This window comes from Budorcas taxicolor, chromosome 19 (genome assembly GCF_023091745.1).
Source record: "Budorcas taxicolor isolate Tak-1 chromosome 19, Takin1.1, whole genome shotgun sequence".
NCBI classification, from domain to species: Eukaryota; Metazoa; Chordata; class Mammalia; order Artiodactyla; family Bovidae; genus Budorcas; species Budorcas taxicolor.
The window spans coordinates 5,241,458-5,265,971 of record NC_068928.1 but is presented as its reverse complement, the minus strand read 5'-3'; the positions used below and the strand labels follow the sequence as shown (position 1 = coordinate 5,265,971).

The 24,514-nt window shown below is 37.8% G+C and overlaps 1 protein-coding gene across 1 annotated transcript in view; it reads right to left on the bottom strand.

The window, feature by feature from the left end:
- The window catches only part of STXBP4 (syntaxin binding protein 4), a 200,134-nt gene that overhangs the window by 89,723 nt on the left and 85,897 nt on the right, over positions 1 to 24,514 (bottom strand). The window lies entirely within an intron of this gene.

Genomic DNA, 24,514 nt, shown 5'->3' with positions numbered 1-24,514 from the left:
ATGTCTTTAACACCTCACACATAGGTGCATACTGCCCACTCTGTTCTTCACTATAATGTGCTCTGCATACTTCTGAAGGACCAATTTTCCTGAAATATTGCCTAGGAAACAAACCTAGATAAAATGCTGTAAGTACATGGTACATGATAAATACATTCTCAATCTCTATACTTCAAGGTTCTCCACTATTTGCTCCAAATCAGTCTTTCCAGTTTTAGTACACTGACTCTCTTATGGATTAACATATCCAAGTGCGTTCACTTATCAATTTCCCAGACTAAACTCTCTCACCTCCAAAATACTTTTGAGCACAATATTCCTTCCACTAGGTGAATATATATTTTCCTCTTTTTTTCCTTCATCCAGCTGCCATCTGTTCTTCAAAATCTACTTTAGATTTTATCTTTTCTCCTCTTTCCAGACCACTTAAGCTTAAAACGGTTTTGGCTGTGGAGCGGGTTCTTCTCTAGCTGCAGCAGAGTGGGCTGCTCCCCAGGTGTGGTGCACGGGTACTCCTCGTGCAGTGGGCGCTCTCGTGCGGAGCATGGGCTCTAGGGCGTGCAGGCCTCAGAAGCTGTGCTACGTGGGCTCAGTAGTTGTGGCTCCCGGGCTGCGGAGCACAGGCTCAGTAGTTGTGGCACACAGGCCTCACTGCTCCACGGCATGTGAAAACTTCCTGGAGCAGGGATCAAACCCATATCTGCTGCATTGGCAGGCAGACTCTTCACCTCTGAGTCACCAGGGAAGTCCTCCCGTCCTTTTATCCTTAATAATATCTGTTGTCTATAATTACTCCATAGGCTACTTAGCATTTCCTACTGCTCTGTTAAACCGTCATGAAAAGAATATTTTACTCGCAAACTTTCTAATGTCAAAAGATCTTGACTGACGAAAGTAGAGCACAAGTTGTCTGAGAGTAAAACCCCTATTTAATATTAACAGGTCCTCCATTCAACATAAATATGACATGTAACTGAGTTGACAAATAGTGAAAAAGACTTTTTTGTTTTTCATATATAATTGCCTTATAGAATTTTGTTAGGTATAAAGCTTTCATATGAAGGTTTCAATTTTACAGCAATATTAGTAGAATTGTGTTTCATTTAAATAATTACAATAACAACCATAAGTCATGCTATGAAAAATAGCACATAATGAAAAGCAAATCATTTCATCACACTCTCTTTATACATGAATTAAAACAAATACAGTATTTATCAAGTAAGTGAAATTATATCTAAACCATGTGGAATGAATACCAAGGTCGAAAAAGGACAGAGAGCTACAATTTTATTGCTTGGTTTCTCATTAAATAGATTTAAAAATTATGTATACCAAGTTTATATTTCCCTAAAATTTATAATTTTCCATCATAAGTTAATATAATGAATATATGCTCTCAAGGACTATATAATCTTGAAAGTCCTGTCCAATCATACCCAAATCCTTGATTCCATGATTCATGTGGTGACACTCCTTTTAAGTGTGAAAAATGATAGATATTTGTAAGCCCAACAAACAAGATTTTCTTTAGTTTGTATGAAAAAGAAAAATCCTCACTTTGCAAAGGAAGACTTGGTTAAACTTTCTGGAGAAAAAGCAGGTCAATCAAATTATAATTAGCTCTAATTAAACCTCCCAAGAGCTGTCAACTTCTTTACCTGCAGCTGCCTCATCTTCCAAAAGCTGCAAAATTGAATTCTGCCTCTGAACATCAAAGAAAATCAAAGAAACAATGTTTAATCTCTGTTTATAAACAGAAGTCCCTAATCAAAGACAGACACACAAGTACATCTGTCTAATAAATTTTACCCTGTGAACTCTGCTCACAATATAAATATTAGTTAAAACCTTGTTTTGACAATATACTTAACCCTGAACATGTATTTTCTGGTTTAGTGAGATTTGACATAAAAGAAAACTATTTTCCTATTTCTCCAGTCCTGGTTACAAGTGTACCAAAAGAAGATAGTATTGGAAACCTCTTTAATCATCAGAATTTAAATCCTGTTCGTGACACCTAGTATCACTCAGAGGCTACTTTTCCAGTTGTCAAATATTTAAAATTCATCTGAAGTTTGGGGTTTAAGAACAGAAATGTATTCCTTCCAAATTAACCTTTAGAGCATTCAGTTAGGATCAAAATTTTATCAAATTTTGTTTGTTTTGATGGAACCTGACCAAGAATTCCAAATTTGAATCTAGCTACAATAAGATCTGGGATTCCTTGGTAGCTCGGCTGGTAAAAAATCCGCCTGCAATGCAGGAGACCGTGGTTCAATTCCTGGGTCAGGAAGATCCCCTGGAGAAGGGATAGGCTGCCCACTCTAGTATTCATAGGCTTCCCTGGTGGCTCAGAGGGTAAAGAATCTGCCTGCAATGCAGGAGACCTGAGTTTGACCCCTGGGTTGGGAAGATTTGCTGGAGGACGGGATGGCAACCCAATCTAGTATTCTTGCTTGGAGAATCCCCATGGATAAAGGAACCTAGCAGGCTACAGTCCTAGGGGTCACAAAGAGTCAGATACCACTGAGTGACTAAGCATAGCACAGCCCATAATAAAATCTAGATAATAAACAAGATTCTTAAATTCATTAAGAAGAAAAAAAGTCAGTGAGAACTGATGAGCAAATACTGAAAAAACAACAACAGTAAGAAGGAAAAACAGAAAACAAATGAACAAATAAGATGGGAAATGGCCTAAGAATTTAAGGTATATATAAAATATAAAAATTGGTACTAGCCAAAGAAGAGCCAGATGAAACATTCATCCACCCAATATTTATTGAGAAAGCTACTGGAAAAATTAAATTGCCCCAAACTAACCCCTAGATTATATGAGAATTTAATTTATGGTAGTAGAAAGTGAAAGTATTAGTTGCTCAGTCGTGTCCAACTCTTTGTGACTCAATGGACTGTAACTCGCCTGGCTTCTCTGTCCATGGGATTTTCCAGGCAAGAATACTGGATTGGGTTGCCATTTCCTTCTCCAGGGGATCTTCCTGACCCAGGGATCAAACCTTAGTCTCCTGCATCACAGGCAGATTCTTTACCATCTGAGCCACCAGGGATGCCCATGGTAGTGGAGATACCACATAAAAATAAATGGTGTGACAAAAAGCTATTTGGAAAAGAGAGTATAAAGTGTAGCTTCTCATCTCATACCCTATACAACACAGAATAATTTCTTATTCTGTGAGCTAAACAAAGACAGAAATAGGAAGAAAACTAGGCAAATAGGTATCCAAAATTGCTAGGAATAAAATTTTTAAGTAGTCACGTATGGATGTGAGAGTTGGACTATAAGGAAAGCTGAGCACCAAAGAATTGACGCTTTTGAACTGTGGTGTTGGAGAAGACTCTTGAGAGTCCCTTGGACTGCAGGAAGATCCACCCAGTCTATCCTAAAGGAGATCAGTCCTGGACGTTCATTGGAAGCACTGATGTTGAAGCTGAAACTCCAATACTTTGGCCACCTGATGTGAAGAGCTGACTCATTGGAAAAGACCCTGATGCTGGGAAATCTTGAGGGCAGGAGGAGAAGGGGACGACAGAGGATAAGATGGTTGGATGGCATCACCAACTCAATGGACATGGGTCTGGGTGGACTCCGAGAGTTAATGATGGACAGGGAGGCCAGGTGTGCTGTGGTCCATGGGGTCACAAAGAGTCGGACACAACTGAGCAACTGAACTGAACTGAAAATTGTTTAAAGTTAAAAGAAAATGGAGAACTCACAAAGAAACAGAGACTTGACAACACATAACCACCTATGTTTAAAAACTTTAAAAAAATTAGAAAGACAATTTGTATATAGAGGAAAACAAGTGAAATGAGATTTAGAGTTAAAATGTTTTAATTCATAATATAAGTGAATGCATATTTTCTAGTTTTATCAAAAATAATTTTCTAGTTTTAGCCACAGATTTGATAGAAGTAAGATTAACAACTACAATGTAGAGATCTTATAAAATGATATGGGAAAAGTGGGAAACAGTTATTAAGAACAGAAGTGAAGAAGAAAAAGCAAGAGTAGGAAAGGAATGCAAATGAAATATAAGGTGCATATATGGTCACAAGAAATGTATCAGGAAACCAGCTGCCTTGGATATGAAGAACTGTGATGCAATTCATAATTTAATTTGAAATCCATGGTCATAGAAAATCTTTGGTATATCTAACATGGAGGACAATGAATCAAAGTACACAAACATTTTCAAATAGGGTGATTTATTTATGTAGGGTTAGGCAGGACTAGAGAACTCTTACTTTTAATTCTAAAATAGTTTGTGAATAAATCATTTAACACAGTGTCATGAGTCCCATGACAAAGTGAGAGTAACAAAAGTGTTTCTCATGTTAAACTGCCAAGAAAGGAGTTTTATGGTATCAACTGCCTTATCACTACTTCCTCCTTGAGTAAAATTTACTAGTTTGTCAGCCAAGTTAACATATATTGCTCTCACTTTGTGTTAAGAAATATAAAATGTTTGGCATCTGCCTAAATGTTTGAAATATGCCCTGGAAAGGTGCTCTCTTAGCAACTGACTTATGGAATGTTACAGATTTATAATTGCTTGTTTTTGGTTAAATAAGGAAAATTATAGGCAGCACACCTACTCTGGTGTACAATCATGCCTCTGACAACTCACCACCTCTAGGGCACTTATTCTGAAGGGCTTTCTAGAAAGTGATGATTTTGCTTTGTTTTTGCATTTTTCTTACTAGATTGAGAGCTCCTTGAAGATTATGTCTAGCTTTCACACTGCATTCACACAAAATAAGAATTAAATAAAAGAAGCTTAAACATTTCCCTCGCCAAGTGGCCCTTATAAGTTACTGCAGGCATGTGTGAAAAAACTGAGGAAAGAATGGTAAATGTGGTCCCTGAATAGCTAGAAAAAAAGTGGCTCATGGTACAGAAACCAGAATCCTAACACCAGTTCTGATTAAGCCAACTGACACAGAAAATACTGTAATCAAACTGAACTGAAAGGTTTCTGTGAACAAGAGCATTTCCCTCCCAAATTTCTCTTAACACTGAAAATTCTGGGAATCTGTTTAATTTAACACAATTAAAAGGATTCTACAGTATCTATACGGAAGTAAAATTTCTATCAGACTTCTTAAAATAGCAAGAACTTTCCTACATTATAAAGAAACAACTATCTGGTTATTTGGAATATAAACGTTTGTTTAAAGCTTGTTTAAAATGCTATACTCACCTACAGTGAATCACTAGCTATGGGTGCTGTCTGGAAACAGTAATGCCAACTGGGCTGTTTTTGTGTTCTTTTTCCAAGCAAGCAGTCTTTAACTTAGGCAGTTTCTTGGGCAAACTCTAATATTGGACACAGGTCATTTTTTGATTCTCATTAAGGGAATTAGGAAAACAACAGAATGGGAAAGACTACAGACCTCTTGAAGAAAATCAGAGATACCAAGGGGACATTTCATGCAAAGATGGGCTCGATAAAGGACAGAAATGGTATTGACTTAACAGAAGCAGAAGATATTAAGAAGAGATGGCAAGAATACACAGAAGAACTGTACAAAAAAGATCTTCACAATCCAGATAATCACGATGGTGTGATCCCTCACCTAGAGCCAGACATCCTGGAATGTGAAGTCAAGTGGGCCTTAGAAAGCATCACTATGAACAAAGCTAGTGGAGGTGACTGAATTCCAGTTGAGCTATTTCAAATCCTGAAAGATGATGCTGTGAAAGTGCTGCACTCAATATGCCAGTAAATTTGGAAAACTCAGCAGTGGCCACAGGACTGGAAAAGGTCAGTTTTCATTCCAATTCCAAAGAAAGGCAATGCCAAAGAATGCTCAAACTACTGCACAATTGCACTCATCTCACATGCTAGTAAAGTAATGCTTAAAATTATCCAAGCCAGGCTTCAACAATACGTGAACTGTGAACTTCCAGATGTTCAAGCTGGTTTTAGGAAAGGCAGAGAAGCCAGAGATCAAATTGCCAACATCCCCTACATCATGGAAAAAACAAGAGAGTTCCAGAAAAACATCTATTTCTGCTTTATTGACTATGCCAAAGCCTTTGACTGTGTGGATCACAATAAACTGTGGAAAATTCTGAGAGAGATGGGAATACCAGACCTCTTGAGAAATACCTGCCTCTTGAGAAATCTGTATGCAGGGCAGGAAGCAACAGTTAGAATTGGACATGGAACAACAGACTGGTTCCAAATAGGAAAAGGAGTATGTCAAGGCTGTATATTGTCACCCTGCTTATTTAACTTATATGCAGAGTGCATCATGAGAAATGATGGGCTGGAAGAAGCACAAGCTGGAATCAAGATTGGCGGGAGAAATATCAATAACCTCAGATATGCAGGTGACACCACCCTTATGGCAGAAAGTGAAGAAGAACTAAAGAGCCTCTTAATGAAAGTGAAAGAGGAGAGTGAAAATGTTGGCTTAAAGCTCAACATTCAAAAAATGAAGATCATGGCATCTGGTCCCATCACTTCATGGCAAATAGATTGGGAAATAGTGGAAACAGTGTCAGACTTTAGTGTTTGGGCTCCAAAATCACTGCAGATGGTGACTGCAGCCATGAAATTAAAAGACGCTTACTCCTTGGAAGGAAAGTTATGACCAACCTAGACAGCATATCAAAAAGCAGAGATATTACTTTGCTAACAAAGGTCCGTCTAGTCAAGGCTATAGTTCTTCTAGTGGGCATGTTTGGATGTGAGAGTTGGACTATAAAGAAGGCTGAGCACCAAAGAATTGATGCTTTTGAACTGTGGTGTTGGAGAAGACTCTTGAGAGTCCCTTGGACTACAAGGAGATTTAACCAGTCCATCCTAATGGAGACCAGTCCTGGGTATTCATTGGATGGACTGATGCTGAGGCTGAAACTCCAATACTTTGGCCACCTCCTGTGAAGAGCTGACTCATTGGAAAAGACCCTGATGCTGGGAGGGATTGGGGGCAGGAGGAGGAGGGGACGACAGAGGATGAGATGGCTGGATGGTATCACCAACTCGATGCACAGGAGTCTGAGTGAACTCCGGGAGTTGGTGATGGACAGGGAGCCCTGGCTTGCTGCGATTCATAGGGTCACAAAGAGTTGGACACGACTGAGTGAACTGAACTGAAGGGAATTAAAGTTGAAAAATCAATCCAAAGTCTATTTGATATGTTTTTCCACTCAGATTGCTATCATTATCAGTTCAGTCGCTCAGTCGTGTCTGCCTCTTTGTGACAGCATGGACTGCAGCCTACCCGGCTTCCATGTCCATCACCAGCTCCTGGAGCTTGCTAAAACTCATGTCCATCGAGTCTCTGGTACCATCCAACCATCTCATCCTCAGTTGTCCCCTTCTCCTCCTGCCCTCAATCTTTCCCAGCATCAGGGTCTTTTCCAATGAGTCAGTTCTTCGCACTAGGTGGCCAAAGTATTGGAGCTTCAGCTTCAACATCAGTCCGTCCAGTGAATATTCAGGACTGATTTCCTTTAGGATTGACTGGTGGATCTCCTTGCAGTCCAAGGGACTCTCAAGAGTCTTCTCCAACATCACAGATCAAAAGCATCAATTTTTCAAGTGCTCAGCTTTCTTTATAGTCCAACTCTTACATCCGTACATGACTACTGGAAAAACCATAGCTTTGACAAGACGGACCTTTGTTGGCAAAATAATGTCTCTGCTTTTTAATATGCTGTCTAGGTTGGTCACAGCTTTTCTTCCAAGGAGCAAGTGTTATTTAATTTCATGGCTGCAGTCACTATCTGCAGTGATTTTGGAACCCAAGAAAAGAAAGTCTGTCACTGTTTCCATTGTTTCCCCATCTATTTGCCATGAAGTAATGGGACCAGATGCCGTGATCTTAAGTTTTTTGAATGTTGAGTTTTAAGCTAGCTTTTCTGTTCTCCTCTTTCACTTTCATCAAGAGGCTGTTAGTTCTTCTTTGCTTTCTGCCATTAGGGTGGTGTCATCTACATATTTGAGGTTATTGCTATTTTTCCCAGAATTCTTGATTCCAGCTTATGCTTCATCCAGCCTGGCATTTTGCATGATGTACTCTGCTTGTAAGTTACATAAGCAGGGTGACAATATACAGCCTTGATTTACTCCTTTTCCTATTTGGAACCAGTCTGTTGTTCCATGTCCAGTTCTTAACCTGCATACAGATTTCTTAGAAGGCAGGTCAGAATTTCAGAATTCTGACTCAGGCAGGTCAAAACTCTTTCAGAATTTTCCACAGTTTTTTTGTGATCTACAGACTCAAAGGCTTTAGCGTAGCCAATAAAGCAGTAGATAGTTTTCTGGTACTCTCTTGCTTTTTTATGATCCAATGGATGTTGGCCATTTGATCTCTGGTTCCTCTGCCTTTTCTAAATCCAGCCTGAACATATGGAAGGTCACAGTTCACATACATTTGAAGCCTAGCTTGGAGAATTTTGAGCATTACTTTGCTAGGGTGTGAGATGAGTGCTATTGTGTGGTAGTTTGAACATTCTTTTGCATTGCCCTTCTTTGAGATTGGAATGAAAACTGACCTTTTACAGTCCCTGGCCACTGCTTAATTTTCCAAATTTGCCGGCATACTGAGTGCAGCACTTTCATAGCATCATCTTCTGTGATTTGAAATAGCTCAGCTGGAATTCCATCACTTCCACTACCTTTGTTTGTAGTCATGCCTCCTAAGACCCACTTGATTGCGCATTCCACGATGTCTGGCTCTAGGTGAGTGATCACACCATCCTGGTTATCTGGACTACTATTGTAGGAGATTTATAATTTCTTTTCTCAAAGAGGATGCTTTTTTGCTTGTTTTGTTTATTTGCTTATTAAAAATCACTTTAAGGTCATTGCAGATTACATATAGTTGTAAGAAATACAACAGAGAGGTTTCCTGTACTTTTCACTCAGTCTTGTCCAATGGTGATATCTTGCATTAAAATAGTAGAACATCACTGTCAGGAAATTTCATTGATACAATTCAACCTTGATCAGATTTCACCAGTTTTATATACATTCAGGAATAAAAGGAAACAACTGATAAATACCTAAAACAACCTATATGGGACCCAGACGAATGATGTTGAGTGAAAAAAGCCAATCCTCAACAGTTATATACTATATGATAACATTTATGTAACATGCTTGGGAAGACGAAGTTATAGAGAACTGATGCGTGGTTGCTAGGTGTTAAGAGATGGGGTGTGGACGGAGGTGGCTGAGACTATACAAGAGTAGCAGGAGGGATCCTTGCTAGAAAATACAGGTTGACATTCTGAGGTTACAAGTGACCATTTGAAATGGGAATACAGGAACATTTTATTACAGTCCCCTTTCAGAACAGAAAAAAACTGACAAATATATGTAGTTTACTTCTTTTTTCCCTCTAAAGATGAGATTGACATCTTGGAATATCTGCTAGTTTCATATGGAACTATTGGAAAAAGTTCAGATCATTGGAGAAGAATAAATAGGGTATAAGAACTCACATCAATTCTAAAAGTTAGAGGCTTTACTGTTTCTTTAATAAATGTACAAAATTAACAAATCTCCCCAAGTATGAAAATGTGAATATTCTTTAGTAATCACATATTGTTGTTCCTTGAAGAGATATATTTCATTTGTTCTTGAAGTTTCCTTTGCTGCTTAATCCATAAAGCAAGATAGCTCAGATGCCAGCTGTTCCAACTGTATCTAAGGTCATGTTCAACTGTCCACAGAGAATCCTGTGCTGATCTAACCTCAGGTTTCAGCCTCAGGACTTCACACCCTCCTCAAATGTTCCACCCAATCTTTGCACAGGTGAGGTCAACTACAACCAGGCTTATCTGAACTTGGAGAAGTTGCCAAATGAACAATTTACTCTGTTTCTTTAGGGCAAGGACTGGTTTAGACAAGCTAAATATTTTGGCTTTGTACTGTTCACCAATTCATTGCTGCCTCAGGTCATAACAGTATGCTGAAAGAAACTTTAAAAACAACTTGTGTGAGACCAAGTTTTAGAAAGCTCTTGATCAAAAGAAGTTGCTAGAAAAATGGCCCATGCCTGTTAAAAGTTGTTAGAACTTGAAGAAAAAATAACAAGCAGTACACATAATTTCATGGGAAATTGTGTTCATCATTTTAAACGGTAAGGTTGGATTATTCTATAAGGCATGAAAACTCGTAAAATATACTTAGATTTTGGAGAATACTATGAACAGTTCTTTACAAAACAGTATTCTGGTAGCCATTCCTGGTTGAAAAAAAATACAAAGGGACCTGATTCTTCCAGTAGAAAAGGAGCCTTCACAGCTTGTTCTTCCATTTTTTATTTCTCTCTTCCCCTGCTCTCCCTTTTCCCCATTCTACCTGTCTTCCTGTCTTCAGTTCTTCAATGCTTTCTTCTTGGGCTACTACACTAAATAAAGCTAAACTCATTTCTATAATTTAAATAGCTATTGTACCTTAGAAAGGGAAGATTCCGCTTTTAGAATCGGGTCTCACAATAATTCAAGCAAAAGTTTTAAGTAAGCATAGGTTATCAAACTGTTTTATTTCCCTTTGGAACTAACTGGAAACCAGAATTGTAAAATAAATTGAAAATCAATCTACTGGTGTTTTAACAATTAGATTACTTATATATTTAAAGGTTGCATATGGTGAAATTATTAGTACTGTACTGGTTTCATGTTAAGATCTTCTAAAGGATACTTAAAAGAGGGGAAGAAACTTTGCCAAATTTCATACAATTCAAATTTCTGGTTTTTAAAAGTTTTTTTAAGAAAAGAGTTAATAAAAATTACATTCTATTTATAATTTTTAAAGACATGCTAATTGTAAAAAAAGAAATCAATCCTTAGAAAAGTGGAGTAGTATTTTCTAAAACACAGAAACTCTTTCATTAACAGTAAGTCAGAAATCCCCTTAAACAGAATAACATTTCACATACATAAGAGAAGATAAATGGTATACAAGGTCAATTAAATTAAAAAAAATTGAAAGTTTTAGGACTGATTTTGGGTCATATATATTTATTGCAAGTGCTTGTTTCTGAAATGAATAGTTGTCTCAGTATGTACACATGTGTTTGTATACACAGACACACATATATAATATTTTTAAAATTGTTTTTGCTAAAACTAGAGAATATACATTAATCTATACTATGAATTAAAACATTTTAATTCTCAATCTCATTTCTCCTGTTTTGTTAATTGCATTATTGCAGACTCTCAATCACCAAATTACAAAGCCTTGATTGCTTTTCCTGATTATTACTGCACATGCTATCCCTGTTACGTCTGGATGACTTGACCCTCATGGTATCTCTCACACAGATGCCCCTGGTATACTTGATATAATTCTATGCACACTATCCAATTAAATCCTCCTTTGCTTTTTATTTGGGCATGTACCTCTCAAGTTTTAAGGTACATTACAGATCACCCAAGGACTTGTTAGATGCAGATTGTTTCAGTAGGTCTGGGGCAAGACTTGAGACTCTGGATTTCTAAGTTTCAGGTGTTCTGACCCTGCTGGTTCTTGACTACTCTTTGAATAGCAGGGATGCAGAATTATGGATCTGCCCTGTCCAGTGGGGTAGTCACTGCCTATATTTGGCTATTGAGCCCTTGAGATATAGCTGAGTTGACTGAATGACTGAACTTTTCATTTAATTTTCATCAGTTTGCATTTAAGTTTAAAAGCTTAATAAGCGTAAAATACTTTTCCATTACCCCAAAATTTACTATTTTGGTAGCTATTTACTATTTTATATAGCACTTTTTTCATTGTATCATTTAAGACATTAGTGTTGAATTGTGCCTGTCTCAGGCAAGTGAAGCTGTTAAGCTGTATACATAAACAACTAATCTGGTCACTGTCAATTAATTAATTAAAAAAATTTTTTTATACAATAAGTGTTCTTATCTATTTTATGTAGACAGCATGAGTTACAGTAATACTTGTATAAATCATGATGGGTAATTAAATGAAAATACTTATTTTTATTAGACTACAGTTAAATTATTTATACTTAAAGAAGTTGGTATGGAGAAAGTTTTTTTAAAATGAAGACATACTGATGAAGAATAAGATGAATTAGCTAGTAATGCAAAAAAAAGAAAACTAGAGGAAAGTATTTTGAAAATTTTATGATGAATGCAATTGCAATTTACAAAGCTGTTTGTTGTATAAAGTTTTTTTAACCATATGAAAAGTGAGCAATTGAGAGATTTCTGCAAATGTGTGATGGGCTTGTTAAACAGTTTTCTCTTTAATTTCCCTGGTGGTCCAGTGGTTAAGAATCTGCCAGTCAATGCAGGGATTACAGGTTGGATCCCAGGTATGGGAAGACCCTACATGGGAGTAACTAAGCCCAGGAGCCACAGCCAGTGAGTCTGCTCTAGAGCCTGCCAGTTGCAGCGACAGAGCCTGGGCGCCTTAGAGCCTGTGCTCCACAACAAGAGGAGAGACGGCAATGAGAACCCGCGAGGAAGGGACGAGCAGCAGCCCCTGCTCCTGCAACCAGAGGATGCCTGAGCGTTGCAATGAAGACCCAGAGCAGCCAAAAATTAAAATAAATAAATAGAAGATTTCTCCTAACAGTTAAGTAAGAACTAATGAAGTTAGTCAACATGAAATCAGAAGTAAAAGTTCTACATTTGTTAATTTTGACCAGCTTGGTTGGCTTTTTTGCGTAAAAGAATAAACCATTTCTAAACCAATATTTTAATTTTGGTCTTGATAGAAGAAATATTTTATAAAAATAAAAGATCTTCAACTATTTCACACAGGTTCACAGAATACAAGACATTTCTAACAATATCAATGATCAAATGATTGAAAATTTGAAAAACTGCAAGTACTTTACTTCAGCTTTAGATGAGCCACATGATAATGAGATAATATTAAATGCATACTTCAGGCAGGTATTGTCTCTTTTTCTTTTTTGGCTGCTCTATACAGCTTGCAGGATCTTCTCAGAACAGGGATCAAACTTGAGTCCCCACAGTGAAAACACAAGTCTTACCCACTGGATCACCAGGGAATTCCCAAGGGAGGTATTGTCTTAAAGGACTTCCAAATTTACATAAGGTTGTCAATCTACAGCCTAAAAAATTCAGACTTATGGCCTAGACATTTTAACTTTTACATGTATCACATGAGACTTTCAGTTGGATAATGAAGAAAAGTTTGAAAAAAAATTTTTTTTTATTGTAATAGAAGGTGCTCCAGCTATGTTGAATCAAAATTTGATTTGTTGGCATTTTCAAACAACAGACTGTTTTCTTCATTGTTTCATGCCATTGCAGGATTTATTTTGAAAATTTCTGTCTCAGTTCTTGAAGCTGACCATATGAAAACCACCATCGACACAGCTGTTAACCTTGTTTAATGTATATGTGCAAATTTGATGGCTAGTCACTAGTTTAAAAGAGTGATTTTAAAGATCCTGTGCTCTTTGCTAATGCTACTTGGTTGAGTTGTGAAAGAGCTTAATGAAGACTTACTGTATTTTTAACTTCAGTTGAAGATTTTCTTAAAAGAAATGATTGGTTGCCTAATACTTAACAAATAAAGACAAAAAAATGGAAGTGTGATTTACATTTTATTATCAATATCACATTGTACATAAATTTGAAGCTCCAAGGAACGAGAAAGCTTATTTGTGAAGCTAGACAAGTGTAAGAATTTATACTATACTGAAAATTTTCAAATGCATAAGTCAGTAAGAATGATTTACCTATTATCTAACACAAATCATTATGTAGATTTTATTACTCATAATATGTAGATTGGGCTCAAAAACCTTAAAATTTTTGACATCTGCTTAGCTGATATTGATAAATTTACAGTTGTTTTCAGTATATGCAATACTCCTTTGAAACTGATGGTAACCAGAATTAGTGACATACTTAACTTGAAAAGATGTAGTTTTGAAGGGATTTTGCTTTAAAGACTGAATCTTCTAAAAACATGAAAAAATTTTGCCAATAGGGACATAAATATTAAAAGAAAAAGATTTTTGGTATTCATTTCAGTTACTACAAACTTTTTAACTTTATTTGGAACATTTGGGTATATGAATCTACTTTTTAACTATAAATGCTGTTAAACAAAATCACAGCAGTTATTTCCAATGAAAATCTAGTGCACGCATTAAGATACACTTTAAGTGTAAAGTAACACTGGACTTCAAAAATACAGTATGAGAAAAGAATGTAAAAATGTCTAATGAATTTTTAATACTGTTCATGTTAAAATGACCATATTTTAGATATATTAGACTAAAAATTTATCTAAGATAATTTTACCTGTTTCTTTTCATGCTTTTAAAAAATGTGGTTACCAGAAAACTGACAAGGCATAGTTGGTTTCCAATACATTTCTATTAGAAAGTGCAAGTCTAGACTTTTATAAAAGCCTCTTATCTGATACTCAATTATTTCCAAATCTGCTGTTAGGTTAACTTTCTTACAGTATAGATAGTCTTCATTCACCATTCTTCATCCATCCATTCACCAGATATTTACTGAATACCTACTCTACGTCAGTGATGGTTCTAAGGTAAATTAGAGAACACATGAAAGACAGCTGCCCTCCTCAGGAAGCTTACCCTCTAGTTGGTGGATACAGATAAAGTATACAGGTTTAACAAGTAAATAATACACAAGAAAGCAATCAGAAATGCCAGAAAACGTATCCACCCACAGTGAGAGCTGGAGCGTTAGTGGGGTAATGGTGCAAGGAGGTAGAGGGGCTGGAGAACAAGGAGGGTAGGTGGGGGAAAGTAGTAAGGGATGGGGTCACTGAGGAAAAGGAGTGTGGAGTTGGGGTAGGATGGCAGACCAGGAAGGGCAGGCTTTGCAGGATTTGGGCTTTCACTCTGAGATGGAAAGTTATACAGGTTCTAACAAGTTTTAAAAGCCTATTTCTGGCTGCTGTGTTCAGATTAGACTGTATGGGGGCGGGGCAAGGATAAAAGCTGGGTGATCTGGTAGGAAGTTATAGTTTCAACAGACAAGAGATGATGATGGCTTAGACTAGTGATGGAAATGATAAAAAGGGGCAAAACTGCAGTTTTTAAACAGGAGGGCCAACCAGTTAGATGTAGAGTGTGAAGGAAAGAGGAGTCACATTATAGATGGAACAAGTTGATCTTTCTTCTCTTGTCAAATACCTTCAATGGCAATCCACTGTCTAAAATCTTAGACTGGTATTCAAGTGCATGCCTGCTTTGGTCCCAACACAAAAACTCCCTGACAGCCCTCAGATGTTATTTCCTAATGCTTTCATCTCTTCATGTTTTCCTTATGTCCCCAAGCCTTTAATAATGACAAGGGGATGATGATGAACTAATACAAATACAAATTATCATTATTAGTTTTTAGGAATTTATTATATTCCTGGTAGTTTTAGGCTCTTAAACTCTCAAGTCCTATGAACAAATTATAAACAGATGTTAGCATCACATATTAGATACAAAAACATTAAGAGATAATACTTAAATTAGCATACAAAGTCAGCTGATTTTGACGCTCAAGGTAAGACTTTTTCTTTCATACCATGATTTTCAGGTTGCACTCTCTGCTTGGAGGGCTCTCCCCTTCACATGGATGGTCTAGTTCATGGGTCACCTTTTCTCTACAAAGTCTCCTTATTCTCTCAGTCAAAATTAGGTTTTATTCCTCTAATAAAATTGTTAAAACAAATAATTTTCACCTATTTCTCTGCACCTAATATTTCTTCTATTATTAATAATAATGACCATAATAGTTAATATTTATTAAATTACTATGTGCTATTATATATATATATACACACACACACGATATCATATTACCTTACTTTATTAACTATGCTTGATATTCCAAAACTTTAAAGTTCTAAGCATTCTGAAGGGAAAAAAATTTAATTAAATGGAGGAAAAAACCCACCTTCTAATTTATTTTATATGTAAAAATTAAGAAAGAATATTTGTAAATGGGATTCCCTGGTGGCTCAGATGACAAAGAATTCACCTGCAAGGTGGGAGAACCCAGGTTTGATCCCTGGGTAGGGAAGATACCCTGGAGAAGGGAATGGCTACCCACTCCAGTGTTCTTGCCTGGAGACTTCCATGGAAAGAGGAGCCTGGCAAACTATAGTCCATGGGATAGCAAAGACTTGGACATGACTGAGCGATCAACACTTCACTTTTCACTTATAAATGTCCACTTGCAGGATCATGGAAAAAGCAAGAGAGTTCCAGAAAAACATCTATTTCTGCGTTACTGACTATGCCAAAGCCTTCGACTGTGTGGATCATAATACTGTGGAAAATTCTGAAAGAGATGGTGATACCAGACCACCTGACCTGCCTCTAGAGAAACCTGTATGCAGGTCAGGAAGCAACAGTTAGAACTGGACATGGAACAACAGACTGGTTCCAAATAGGAAAAGGAGTACTTCAAGACTGTATATTGTCACCCTGCTTATTTAACTTCTATGCAGAGTACATCATGAGAAACGCTGGGCTGGAAGAAGCACAAGCTAGAATCAAGATTGCCGGGAGAAATATCAATCACCTCAGATATGCAGATGACACCACCCTTATGGCAGAAAGTGAAGAGGAACTCAAAAGCCTCTTGATGAAAGTGAAAGTGGAGAGTGAAAAAGTTTGCTTAAAGCTCAACATTCAGAAAACGAAGATCATGGCATCCGGTCCCATCACTTCATGGGAAATAGATGGGGAAATAGTGGAAACAGCATCATACTTTACTTTTTGGGGCTCCAAAATCACTGCAGATGGTGACTGCAGTCATGAAATTAAAAGACGCTTACTCCTTGGAAGAAAAGTTATGACCAACCTAGACAGCATGTTGAAAAGCTGAGACATTACTTTGTCAACAAAGGTCCGTCTAGCCAAGGCTATGGTTTTTCCACTGGTCATGTATGGATATGAGAGCTGGACTGTGAAGAAGGCTGAGCACTGCAGAACTGATGCTTTTGAAAGACTCTTGAGAGTCCCTTAGACTGCAAGGAGATCCAACCAGTCCATTCTGAAGGAGATCAGCCCTGGGATTTCTTTGGAAGGAATGATGCTAAAGCTGAAACTCCTGTACTTTGGCCACCTCATGCGAAGAGTTGACTCATTGGAAAAGACTCTGATGCTGGGAGGGATTGGGGGCAGGAGAAGGGGACGACCGAGGATGAGATGCCTGGATGGCATCACTGACTTGATGGACGTGAGTCTGAGTGAACTCTGGGAGTTGGTGATGGACGGGGAGGCCTGACGTGCTGGAATTCATGGGGTCGCAAAGAGTCGGACACGACTGAGCGACTGAACTGAACTGAACTGAACTGCAGGATGCAAAGATACACTAAAATGTAAAAAGGCCTGGCCGTATAAACTGATGCAGATATAGCACCAAACTACAAAAAAGCTTAATAAAATGGAGGTCTAAAAGCTTTTGGTCAAAAAATAGAGGACTTTTACAGACTTTGTATTTGGAAATAACTTCAAGTGTACACAAGACCTGCAAGAGTAGGAACAGTACAAAGAACATCTTTACATTCTTTGCCCAGATTTACCTAATTCAAGTCACTTTTTTGCCAATATGTTCATGAGTGAGAAATAAAGTATTCTTGCAAGCCACTGACATTTTGAGGTTGCTGCTACCAAGATTTTGCAGACTCTCAATCTCTCACATATATACATTTGTATATACACACATATGTAAATATGTACACACATATTCTAATTACTCAAGGGTTCTTTATCCCTTGAGTATTTCTCAGTATTTCTTAAGTAAAAGGATTTCTCTTACACAACCATAGTACAGCTATCAGATTTAAGAAATTCAACATTTAGCCAATACTATTATCTAATCTGTCATCCGTATTCCAATTTTGTCAACTGACTCAATAACATCCTTTGTAGTGTTTTCCTCATTCCAGTGCAGGATCGAGTCTAGGGTCAGGTGTTTTATTTAGTTTCATGTCTCTTTACCCTCTTTTAATCTGGAACCTCCCCCCACCCTTCTTCCCTCCCGTCATCCTTTCTTCATTTTTCTTTCTTCCATCTCTTTCTCTCTCTCTCCCCCTCCCTCCCTCCCTCTTTACCTTGTCCTTTCCTTTCTTTCTTTGGTTCTTCTTTTCATTCTTTTATTTTTTAAGGCATTCACATTTCTCAAGAATATAACACGTATACACACACAGACACATACACACACAGAAACATACACCTTTAAAAATAAATAAAACTGTTCTCATTTGGGGCTTGACTGATACTTCCTCATGGCCAGGTTCAGGTTTATACATTCTCAGCTGTAATACCACATAAGCGATGCTGTGTCCTCTCAAGGTTTCACACTTGAAGTCACACATATCCATCTGTTCTTCAGTGGTGATATCCATTTTTTGTACCAGTTTAGGAGTTGTCTGATTTTACTAGCACATAATCACTATTTTCCTCTTGCAATTAATAAGCAGTTTATAGACAGCCACTTTACAGCCATATAAATATGTGAATATTCTGCTTGTCATAAAAAAACTCCCCCTAGATTAAGCATTTTATGATTCTAGTCTGATCCAGTCATTACTGAAACATGCAAAATGCTGACTTCCCAAATCCGGCAGCTACTCTGATAACTGTTGTTACCAGTCAGCACTCAACAGTCTTTAATGAGCAAGAGCTCTCAGCTCTCTCCATTAATTAATTCACTTCTTTACTAATGGTATGGACTCATGAATCACCTTTTTTCAATGTTTGTTAGTTCGTTACTATATGTAATTATTTTGGTGCTCAACTACTTTCAGATTGGTCAGTGGAGGGTGCATCAAGCTAGTTCCTTAAGACACGCTCCCATCACTTTGGTGATTTCCTTATTTTCTGGCATAAGACATTTCAAGCTCATTTTGTACTTACCCACCCTCAGTCTTGAAATCAGTGATTTCTCCAGGAAGCCTGGATTCTTATTAGTGGGGAATAGTTTCTAGGCACTTAGATATGCTAGGTGCTCACTGCTAGTGGGATATGTGATTCTTGGCTCTTCCAGCTGTTAGAGCTTGGAATATATATGCACACACATACGTATATATGGGCACATATATATTCATATTCACATAGATACATATATTTTAGAAATAATGCATTCACAATGATACTTTCAAATATAGTCCATTCAAAGGATTCTTTCTTGACTTCCTAAATTCTACTTTGTATGTCTTTTTTTTTTCACTGAGATTCTGGCTCTCAACAACAATCAAAACATTTTGATTTTGTAATATAGGAGACCTATATTACATCTTGGGCTTCCCAGGTGGCGCTAGTGGTAAAGAACTGGCCTGCCAATGCAGGAGACATAAGTCATGGGTTTGATCCCTGGATTGGAAAGATTTCCTGGAGGAGAGCAGGGCAACCCACTCCAGTATTCTTGCCTGCAGAACCCCAAGGACAGAGGAGCCCAGTGAGTTACAGTTCATAGGGGTCACAAAGAGTCAGACTCTAAAGAGATTGAGCATGCATGCATTATTACATCTTAAAACTGTTTAAATTGTTTCAGAATGGCTTTGGCCATACCTCAGAAACAAGACAACAACACATGCTATTCAATTTTTCTCATACTATAAAATGTTTGGGATTTGTTTTCAATCCTTTTCTAACTCTATTGCAACCTGTCAAACACTGAACATAAATACCATGTTGGTAAATTACTTGAACTGATTCTTTAATTTTTCTTCAGTATGGTTATTATTTTTTTTTAAATAAAGGATAATACTATACATACTTTTTGTATTTTTTTTTTTACTTTGACAGGATCTCCTGGAAATTACTCTGTGCTACTGAGTTAAGATTGCTTTCAGTAGCAGAGTGCTCCACTGCATGTATGGACCGTAGTTCATTCAATCATCTACACTGAAGATTAAGGCAGTTTCTAATATTTTCTAATTACATATAATACCACAAAAAAATACTGTGCCTAGGTATTTCAATATTATTAGAGGTATGTCTTTGGGGTAAATTCCTAGAAGTGAGGTTGCCAGGCTGAATGGTAAATGTACACATCAATTTATTAGAAAAGCCAAATTCTCCTTTGCAGCTGTGTGCTGTTTTGCACTACCACTAGCATGTATGAAAACGCCTGTTTCAAAACAGCCTCATCAACAATGCACTGTCAAGCATTTGAATTTTTGTTAATGGAAGAAAAATTGTATTGGCATATTTTTTAAAAGTAGCTTTGTTGAGGTAGAATTTACATAGAGTAAAATTTACTCATTTTAGATATACAGCTTGACAGCAACCTAGATAGCATATTCAAAAGCAGACACATTACTTTGCCGACTAAGGTCCGTCTAGTCAAGGATATGGTTTTTCCAGTAGTCATGTATGGATGTGAGAGTTGGACTGTGAAGAAGGCTGAGCGCCAAAGAATTGATGCTTTTGAACTGTGGTGTTGGAGAAGACTCTTGAGAGTCCCTTGGACTGCAAGGAGATCCAACCAGTCCATTCTGAAGAAGATCAACCCTGGGATTTCTTTGGAAGGAATGATACTAAAGCTGAAACTCCAGTACTTTGGCCACCTCATGCGAAGAATTGACTCATTGGAAAAGACTGATGCTGGGAGGGATTGGGGGCAGGAGGAGAAGGGGACGACAGAGGATGAGATGGCTGTATGGCATCACGGACTCGATGGACATGAGTCTGAGTGAACTCCGGGAGGTGGTGATGGACAGGGAGGCCTGGTGTGCTGCGATTCATGGGGTTGCAAAGAGTCGGACACGACTGAGCGACTGAACTGAACTGAGCTGATCCTTGCTTAACCCAACATCACAAAAGTTTCTTTTGAATTTAAATTTTAGTTTATGTTTAGATCTATAATCCATTCGGAATTAGTGAGGAGAAGGGGACGACAGAGGATGAGATGGCTGGATGGCATCATGGACTCTATGGACATGAGTCTGAGTGAACTCCGGGAGTTGGTGATGGACAGGGAGGCCTGGCGTGCTGCAATTCATGGGGTTGCAGAGTCGGACACGACTGAAAAACTGAACTTAACTTTGAATATGATATGAAGTAGGGGTTGAGATTAGATTTTTCTCACACAAATATTCCCTTGTTCTAGCATCATGTATGGTAATAAGCAGTGAAAGTAAAAAGTCACTCAGTCAAGTCCGACTCGAGTGACACCATGGACTATACAGTCCATGGAATTCTCCAGGCCAGAATACTGGAGTGGGTAGCTGTTCTCTTCTCCAGGGGATCTTCCCAACCTAGGGATCGAACCCAGGTCTCCCGCAGTGCAGGTGGATTCTTTACTGACTGAGCCACCAGGGAAGCCCTGATGATAAGCAGTGCTTCCTCATTAAAGTGTCTGTGAACATTTTCAAACATCAAGCGACCCTAAGTGGGGGTCAGTTTCCACTGGTATTAAATTGTTGCTAGCTCCAAGCTTGGAGAAGGCAATGGCACCCCACTCTAGTACTCTTGCCTGGAAAATCCCATGGATGGAGCAGCCTGGAAGGCTGCAGTCCATGGGGTCGCTGAGGGTCAGACATGACTGAGCAACTTCACTTTCACGGACTGGAGAAAGGAATGGCAACCCACTTCAGTGTTCTTGCCTGGAGAATCCCAGGGACGGGGGAGCCTGGTGGGCTGCCATCTATGGGGTCGCACAGAGTCGGACACGACTGAAGCGATTTAGCAGCAGCAGCTCCAAGCTTAAAACCGGGATCAAGAAATCTAGTTCACATAGTTCCCTTCTTCGCAGAGGAGCAGGTGTCTATGTTCATGTTCCAATTCCTTTGGTAATTCCTTAAAATCTGTGTAACAAAACCAGTTTTAGAGCTGTTTTCTGTTAGAGAACATTCTCTGTATCTTGCTCAGTACTAGAAGCTGGAAGTCCTATCTCAACATAGATTTAATTGACATTTCTCTTGTGGGAAAGACTGAAAATCTTTTTATATGTTTCATATGACCTTTAATAACTTTTTCAGTGAATGGTCTGTTCATGTCTTTTACCCATTTTTCTATGTAATTTTTGGTTTCATCTAGACTACTAAAACTTCTCCTTATAATTTGTGTATGTGGTCCAGTAACTGAGTTCTGCATATTAATTTTATTTCTTGCTAGCTTGTGAATTTCCCAACGAGTTATTTTTATCATTGATTCTGTAGGGTTTTCAAGATTTCTATTATGTCACTGTTTTATTTATTCTTTTCCAATTCATATGTCCCTGGTTGTTTTTTCAGTCTGCAGCTTTTTAACTGCATTCTTTCTTTTTGTGATACTTTTGTCAGGTTTAGACATCAAATGTTATACTTCCTCCCAGGAAAGAATTTGGAATTTTTCTTTGTTTCTTTCTCTTTCTGCTTTTTTTAAATACCTGAACCCATTTATGTAGTTCTGGGATTAATTGCCAAAGTTTTGGTTAAATTCCCCTGTGAAACTATTTTGGCCTGGTCCTTTCCTGTAGGGTGGCTTCTTGGTAACTTTATTTCTTCTATGGTTAAGCTTCTACCTCTACTGAGGCCAGTTTTGGTAAACTATATTTCCCTAAGAAAACCCATTTAAGTTATCCCATTTATATTAGATTACTGTTGTGTTCAGTCTCAATTCTGTCATATTGCCTTCTGTTGAAATTGTTGTATATATTTACTGCATTTTGACATTTTTCCTTTTTTTAAAAAAGGATTTCTTTTGGTAACTGGAAGATCCATATTTTCATTCTACAAAATCCCAAAATTTGCTCAGTCTTTACCTAATCTTTTTATTGTCTGCTGTCAGTTTGAAGTGATATTCACTGACTATTATACTTACACTACAGAATGATCTTATTCTGTTTTCCCCTTTTTTTCTCCCTCATCTTCTCATTAACAACAAAAAATTGCAAAACTGCATCTTTCTTTTGGGGCTTGGCTATACAGTAACATATAGGAAATGCTCATTGTTTGGAAATTCTTGTCAAAGTTATCCCAGACATTTTTTGGCTGGGGAAAACTCACCTCTCCCAGATTCTTCAGGAATACTACATGCATACATTATTCCCTGAATATCGGCACATTTGTAACTGTTGAGTTGATATCTAAAAGTCAACTTGGTGGGATACAACATTCTTGATTTACACATTCTTTTCTTTAGTTTCATGAAGATATCACCCCACAAATGCCTTACTTTTGTATGCTGCGTCAGGAAGGCTGATGTTGGTCTCACTCTATCACCTTTGTACGTTATCTGACCCTCTCATTTGGAGGAACCATGTATTTCTCCTCTGTCTTTAAAGCCTAATAGGATGTACCCTAAACTGACTTTTCCCCACCACCCAATAATAGTTCCAGGCTCTGTCTTTAAAGCCTGCTAGGATGTACCCTAAACTGACCTTTCCCTACCACCCAATAATAGTTCCAGGTCATCTTTTACATCTGACAGTTTTCTTGGATTAAAGTTCAAAATATTAGTGCTGTTCAGTTGTTTTGATTTACTTCCTCATGAAAATCCTTTACTTACTTCATTCTTATTTTTCTGGTTTTCTTTGATGCCTTTTCATTTGATTATATTCTTCCTTGGGAAACCTGTAATATAGTTTCCATTTCTAGCATCACTTTGTCTTTTCTTCTCTTTCTTTCCTAGGTTTTATCAACTCTCATTTCATTTATCCCTGTTTTTTGTCATTTTCTAAGTCTTTGCTTTTAATTCCTTATTTTGAGTTATTCTGTGTTACACTTTTAAGGTTGAATTGTTTTGGGGTATTTTCATCAGGAAAAAAGCTTTAATTCATACTGTCTGATATTTACAGTTGTTTTGTAATGACAGGGACAGATTCCCCACAACCCCCCCCCCCCCCCCCCCCCCCCCTGCCAATTCCTTTTTCTTTAACAGGAAGAGTTCTTAGTTCAACAGCACCCTCTTCTGTGCAATTTCTTTTTATGGATCATGTTGTTGATGGTCATGATGGAGGGTAGATAGAGGAGGCTTGGTATGTCTTGTTTCTCTTTCATTTCTGCAAGACCCTTAATTTCCCCCTCTTATTTCCTTTTCTCTCGTTATTTCTTAGCCTCCAAGGGATACCACCCCTTCTCTATTTATTTGATTCTTTTCTCCAAACAATGATTCTAGAATGCTGCTGCTTCTAGTTGCACATACTTCCTCAAGTTCTGAGAACCACCAAATCCTGGTCACTGTTTAGTATTTTGTCATTAATAGTTAAATTTTTCTCTTTTTGGAGGTGATCTTACTTGCAGTACTTTGTCTAATTACTCTGTTCTCCCTACTCTTTTCAGAGTTTTTAAGCCTCCCCTGCTCTCAAGTTTCAGTGGCAGGCAAGTTGCAACAGTTTGTTGGAATTTTAAACTCTATTTATATGGGCCTTGAAGGTTCTGGTGCTCTCTATCCAAGAGCCATATTTAAGGTGTAGGTCCTGGGAATTCTCTGGCAGTCCAGGGGTTAGGACTCAGTGCTTTTACTGCCATGGGCCCAGTTTCAATTCCCAGTCAAGGAACTAAGATCCCAGAAGCCATGCATGATATATCCAAAAAAAAAAAAAAAAAAGGTGTGG